Consider the following 7,748-nt stretch of genomic DNA (forward strand, 5'->3'; position numbering starts at 1 on the left):
TCGGAATTTGTAACTTCAGATCTGGACCCTCCTTAGATTCTAGAAGCATAAAGTTTCAGTTTTGGTCATGATTAAGGTCCCTATTGAGCATGAAGTTCCATTAAGAACTTAAAATAGGCATTTAGAGCCGTTATAGCCATGCATGCACGTAAAGTTTGCAACTTTACATGATACGCATACCCTATAAGTTTGGATCCATGATTTGGAGCCGCTGCATGGCACAAAACAAGTCTGTATGGAAAGTGGACAGAATGGACTCACATAAAGATGGTCGTGAACTCGACGAGTTGGATGAACAACTCGGCGAGTCCGATGAAGATTTCCATAAACTCGACGAGTTAAAGAACAACTCGGTGAGTCGGATGAGCTTTCCCTAGAATATGTATGTGTGTGTATCCATCGAGTTGTAAGGAGGGAACTGATGGGTTTTGAGCATTCTAACACTTCCTAAGTGTACATGCAACCCTAATAACCTTGGATCTATGTTTGTCTAATTTTTCATGCAAAGTTGATTTCCAAGGTTATATTCCTATCTAGCATACATGGGGAACAATTTTAACATAAAGTATAGATAGAATAACTTACCTTGTTGTTGCTTGTGTTCCTTGAAACCTTGTGAGCCTAGCACCCCAAGTGTGATGCCTCAAATGCTTCACACAACACCAAATGCTCTTGGAAGAACTTATGAGAGAATACTCACTTCACAAAATCGGCCAAGCCCTCTATATTCTTAGTGTAGCCGATTTGGGAGGAGATCATGTTACTTATATAGTGTTGACACACCTAGGGTTAAACCCTAATGTATCATGACTCTTTATTTCCATGACCTATGGGTTTGTAACTCCCATGGAGCATCCATGGAGCATCCTATGGGTGGAACCCAACTTGATGATCCATGGAGCCTTTTAGCCCACTATACAAGATATGGATGATTTACTTAATCAACCCATATATTTAATTAGTTATCTTTTGATCACTTAATTAATTCTAAATTAATTCTTGATCAAACTAATCAAATAATATTATTAATATATTAGAACTTATAATATATTAATAATCTCCAAGCATTATTTCTCTCATTTAGTCTATCTAATTGCATGGTTCCATGCAACCCAAATGGACCATGCCGGGTCGGGTCAAGTACATACCAGAAATAGTTATGGACTTAGACACCTTATCCAACAGTCTCCCACTTGGATAAGTCTAGTAACTATTACTGCAAGTATGACTTCAGGAACCGATCGGCAATCGTAGCTCTTTACAAGGTTTCTCGAAACTTGAGAAGATGATGGTACGCCATTTAAGATAACTGATCATATAATCCTCTGTTCTAGATATCAGTCGGACAAATACATGGAACAATGTCTTACTTATTGTCCAACATTTGTTTCCCGATTTCCGATTTGTTTGACAAAGAACTTCATTGAACACATCAATTTAGTTCTGACCGGGCCCGGTACATAGGTCAAAACAAAATCATCGAGGGGCCCAGATATCAGCTTCTAATCCAAGAAGGAACAGATAAACTTCGACTCATATGTTTGTTCTACTACTCATTGAATTACACATAAGAGCGCGATTTTATAACATCGAGTTACCAATGCGTTTTTCGTACAATCAATGCATAACCAACTTGTAAGTAACAAATCATATCTCTAGGTTTAAAGATTTATATGATATTACCGTCTCACGATCACTCGAGATATAATTCCATGAAGTGATTCCAGTGAGCGTGGGTTGAGTCCAATGCTCAGAACTTATGAGCACTCATGATTGTTGTAGCCTTGTCCCAGACCTCTACAACCAAACATGACAGTCTTGATTCATACCTACTTCCGACATATGACCGACTGTGGAGGTTTGAATAATATGTTATACCAAACAAAATTATTCTGGAAGTCAAAACATGCAAAAGAAATATAGTAAATGATTGACAAGAGATAGCAACACTTTACTCATAAATAAAACACTTTTATTCATCATCAAATGTCAATTACACTTTACAAATTTCGAAGTTATCTAACTACTAAATCTAATATCATCCTTCAGCCCTATGCTCCGAGCATGCTGGAGATGCTTAACCCGAGTCAGTCCCTTCGTGAGGGGATCTGCTGGGTTCTCATCCGATGATACCCTCTTTGCCACGAGGAGTCCTTCTTCGATCCGATGTCTGATGAAATGGTATTTTCTGTCGATGTGTCTGGATCTCCCGTGATCCCTTGGTTCCTTGGCTAAGGCAACAGCACTTTCACTATCACAGAAAATTTCCATCGGCTCTTTAATAGCTGGTACAACTCCAAGGTCTCCAATGAAGTTCCTCAGCCATAACGCCTCCTTTGCTGCTTCGCTAGCTGCAATATACTCTGATTCACAAGTAGAATCTGCCACTGTCTCTTGCTTGGAACTCTTCCAAGAAATTGCTCCTCCATTTAGGGTAAAGACCCAGCCCGACTGAGAGCGGAAGTTATCCCTATCAGTCTGGAAGCTAGCATCACTATACCCTACAACTCTCAAGTCATCACTCCCACTGAGGGTAAGGACCCAGTCCTTACTCCTTCGTAGGTACTTGAGAATAGTCTTTACCGCAGTCCAGTGTGCCTTGCCAGGGTTCCCCTGAAACCTGCTAACCATGCTCAAGGCAAAGGCTACATCAGGTCGAGTATACATCATAGCATACATGATCGAACCTACAGCCGAAGCATAAGGTATTCGACTCATTTCTGCTATCTCAGCCTCAGTGCTAGGGCTTTGTGTCTTACTCAGTTTGGCGTTACTCTGGATGGGTAACTCTCCTTTCTTGGAGTCTTGCATTCTGAATCTCTTCAGAACCTTCTCCAAGTAGGTACTTTGACTAAGTCCAATTAGTCTTTTACTCCGATCTCTCAAGATTCTTATCCCCAAAATATAGGCAGCTTCACCAAGGTCCTTCATAGCGAAACACTATCCAAGCCAGAACTTTACTTCCTGCAGGGTTGGAATGTCGTTTCCTATGAGTAGTATGTCCTCCACATACAATACCAAAAAGCTAACTATACTCCCACTAGCCTTGACATATACACAAGATCCATCTTCACTCCTAGAAAAGCCAAATTCCTTGACCTTTTCATCAAAGCAAAGATTCCATCTGCGAGGTGCTTGCTTTAATCCATAAATGGATTTCTCAAGCTTACACACTCTATTAGGGTACTCGTTACTGACAAAACCCTCTGGCTGACTCATGTAAACATCTTCAGCCAACTTCCCATTAAGGAAAGCGGTTTTGACATCCATTTGCCAAATTTCATAGTCATGAAATGCGGCTATGGCTAACAGAACCCGAATAGACTTAATCTTGGCTACCGGAGAGAAGGTCTCATCATAGTCCACTCCAGGAATTTGAGAGAAGCCCTTTGCAACCAATCTAGCCTTATAAGTGTGTACTTTACCATCCATGTCGGTCTTCTTCTTGAAGACCCATTTGCACCCTACAGTCTTTTGACCTGGTACATTCTCAACCAAGTTCCAAACTTGATTGTCATACATGGATTGTATCTCGCTATCCATAGCCTCTTTCCATTTGGCAGACTCGGGGCCCGCCATGGCTTCCTCGTAGCTGTTAGGATCATCTTGACTTACTAGTGTCTCATCACTAATAAGTGTCTCACCTTCTGCAGTAATATGGAATCCATAGTAATGCTCAGGTGCACTCCTAACTCTCGTGGAACGCCTCAGAGGTACAGATTCATCAATTGGCTCAACAGGAGTTTCCTCCTCAAGTTGAGGGCTAGAGTTTGAAGTTCCTTCACCACTTGACTCTTGAATTTCTTCAAGATCAACTTGCCTCCCACTGTCTCCTTGGCTTATAAACTCTCTTTCTCGAAAGACTCCTCTCCTTGCTACAAAGACCACATTGTCACTAGGTCTGTAGAAGAGGTAACCAAAGGATTGTTGTGGGTAGCCGATGAAAATACACCTCTCACTTCGAGGTTCGAGCTTATCATGAGTCTCGCGTCTCACGAAAGCCTCGCAGCCCCAAATCTTGATGTGGTCTAGATTAGGTACTTTACCAGTCCACATCTCGTGAGGAGTTTTGGCAACTTTCTTTGTAGGGACTAGATTAAGGATATGGGCGGCAGTCTCTAAGGCATACCCCCAGAATGAGATTGGTAGCGAAGCTCGACTCATCATGGAACGAACCATGTCCAACAAGGTTCGATTACGCCTCTCAGCCACACCATTCAATTGCGGTGTCCTGGGAGGTGTCAATTGTGAGACAATCCCACATTCCTTTAGATAGTCGAGGAACTCTGAACTAAGATACTCACCACCTCGACCGGATCGAAGCATCTTAATGTTCCTGCCCAATTGATTCTCGACTTCCTGTTTAAATTCCTTAAACTTCTCGAAAGTCTCTGACTTATGCTTGATTAAGTAGACATATCCATATCTACTGTAATCATCAGTAAAAGTCAAATAATAACGGTTAGCATCCCTTGTGGCATGTTTGAATGGTCCACACACATCCGTGTGTATAAGGTCCAACAAACCTTCACCCCTTTCACACGAGCCTGTGAAGGGTGACTTTGTCATTTTTCCAAGTAAGCATGATTCGCAACTATCATTTGACTTTAGGTCAAACGACTCCAAGACTCCATCCTTTTGGAGTTGGCCTATGCGTTTCTTGCTTATATGTCCAAGACGACAATGCCATAATGATGCTTTATCCAAGTTATTATTATTAGTAGAATCAATACACAAAACACTATTTCCTAAGTTATCTACAATAGATACAGCTTCATACACACCATCACAAGGTAATGCTTTAAAATAAAGAACATTATTAAAGAAAGCATTAATCGAACCAACTTCATTATCAAACGAAAAGGTAAAACCTTGTTTGTACAATGCATGAAAGGAAATAATATTTCTTGCCATTTCTGGCGAATAACAACATTTATTCAAATCTAAATTTAACCCACTACTTAGCGATAAAGTATAAACTCCTATCTTGGTGACAGGTGTAACTTTCCTATTCCCCATGATTAAGTTTATTCTTCCTTGCTCCACATTCTCACTTCTTCCTAGTCCCTACAAGTCACAACAAATATGAATACCGCAACCTGTATCAAGGACCCAAGATTTCGAATGGGGTGAGTTATTAGAAATGATAGTGTAAATACCTGCATGGTACTTTGGGCAGTTCCGCTTCCAATGAGCTTTTTCACATCTTGCTGGTACTTTGGGCAGTTCCGCTTCCAATGAGCTTTTTCATGGCAATAGAAGCATTTAGCCTCTTTTGGATCAGAAGAAGGAGTAATGAAACCTTTCTTGGTTCCACTTGAAGAAGAGCCATCAAGGGTCCGAGCCTTGGTACCCTTTGAAGATCTCTTTCTCTTCCTCCCTCGACTTTGCCTGATTGCCAAGACCGGAGTTGAGTCTGGAGTAGGAGTGATAGCAACCGACTTCCCCTTAAGACCTGTTTCTGCGGTCTTGAGAAGTCCCTGAAGTTTGCTGAGGGTGACCTCTTCCTTGTTCATGTGATATGTCATGCGGAATTAATCATAGCACGATGGTAAGGAGTGCAAAATGATATCTATTGCAAGCTCCTCGAGGAAGTTCACATTGAGCTTCAGCAAACGATCCACATACCTTTGCATTTTCTGCATGTGGCTCGTGACGGACTCTCCGTCCTTCATCATGGTTGTTATCATGGAGCAGATGACTTCGTACCTCTCTTGTCGTGAACTTTGATGGTATCTTTCCATTAAATCTTGGTGCATTTCATAAGGGTAGAAATCTTCATAAGACTTTTGGAGTTCAGCTGTCATGGTGGCCAACATGATGCAAGCCACCTTGGTTGCATCTCTTTCATGAGTATGAAAGTCAGCGATCTCCTGGGGAGTTGCAGTGGACTCGTCAATTTCCTTAAGCTCCTTGTCAAGGACATATTCTTTGTCCTCGTAGCGGGTAATCATCCTGATGTTTCTGATCCATTTATTGAAGTTGGATCCATCAAAGGTGAGATTTCCGCACAAACTCATAAGAGTAAAGGAGCCATTAGGATTCGAGCCAGAAGCATTATTTGAAGACATCTGAAAAAGAAGAACAAGTTTAGTTTAGATTTAAGAGGGTCCTTAATAAAACACCCAAATGTAATATTAAGGCTAGGATCCAATCACAATATAATATAACTTAGAAGAGGTATGCCGTAATCTAAGCTATACCATATTTGAAAGGTAGGTGAATGACGATTCACCAATTTCCACCACGAAAACCGAAATATTTAAATATTTAGTTTTTATTGGTTTTAGAAATTCCTAGATTCTTTGATATCCAATGAACTTTTCAAAGGCATGTTTCAATCTCGGGAGTGCCCTCCAAGTTTTGTGACTGGGATGCCGAGGATCACAAAACGAGGTGTGAAGTAACCATGCAAATCACTTGGTACCCTTAAAGTTTATCACTCAATCGATGTGCCGGTAAACCACACACGCTCCACCGATACTATAATAAACCTTAAGTCACCCTTTACCTACCTTGTTAAGTCCAAGTTAGTGTGCCAGTTAACCACACACGCTCCACCAACGACTTAGACAAAGTGTAAAGTGTAATTTCATGGATTAGCACCTTATTCACATTTTTCCTAAAGTAACTAAGATTGGGAATTTAATAAACATTTAGTTACTTTATTATATTCATCATACTTTGAATGAGAATTTATAAGTCCTTGTCCTACCCGTTCGGCTAACGACCCTCCACCAGTCAAGCAAGCGGTGGGTGAGAATATTCACCCATTAAGTCACCATTTTATAGGCAACAACCTTATACCCACCTTATAGACCGGCTTCGTGAATGAGGCGTACTAGCGGTAAGACGACTTTATTCTTATACATATATATATAATTATTAAATCATCATAATATAAGTATAAGGGTTGAATTTTAACTTTTAAAATTCTAGGGGTTGGAACTTAAAGTTTAACTTAACTTTACTTGTTCCAAAACTTGAGGGCAAGTTTTGTAACTTTCAAAACTTTTCATTTCTTGTAACTTATGAGTTTAATAGAGTAATAAAATGAAGACTCTTCATTTTTATAACTCTTGTGTTTTTCTTAATGGTTTTAACTCAAGTGTGACTCTTGGTTTTCCATAACTTAAGGATAAGTTATGGACTCCATTAAAACACATTATGATCAAGAATTAAACTACCAAATATGTTACAAATAATTCCTATGATCACCTAAAACATCATAAGAACAAGAACATGAATATGAACACAATAAAAAATTACATAAAACTTTGTAATTTTGATAACTAGTTGTTGTAAATGAATTAGCTAAGACATTACACCACCAAAAACAAGTTTACAATTACCAAAACAGTTTAGGGTAATGTTTCTAATTCATTTTCCAGCAACTGAATCGAAATTCTGCACTCATTCGACCCTACTCGCCGAGTGCATCAACTGACTCGCCGAGTTGGTTGAAGATACTCATGGACTCGACGAGTCCCCCCTATAGACTCGACGAGTCCATTCGCAGACAGCAAAATTTCCGATTCTGTTTTCAAATTTTAAGCACAAATAAGAACAAACAAGCCTAGGCTCTGATACCACTGATGGGTTTTGAGCATTCTAACACTTCCTAAGTGTACATGCAACCCTAATAACCTTGGATCTATGTTTGTCTAATTTGTCATGCAAAGTTGATTTCCAAGGTTATATTCCTATCTAGCATACATGGGGAACAATTTTAACATAAAGTATAGATA

The sequence above is a fragment of the Lactuca saligna genome, chromosome 8 (assembly GCF_052625555.1).
Source record: "Lactuca saligna cultivar CGN05327 chromosome 8, ASM5262555v1, whole genome shotgun sequence".
Taxonomy (NCBI): Eukaryota; Viridiplantae; Streptophyta; class Magnoliopsida; order Asterales; family Asteraceae; genus Lactuca; species Lactuca saligna.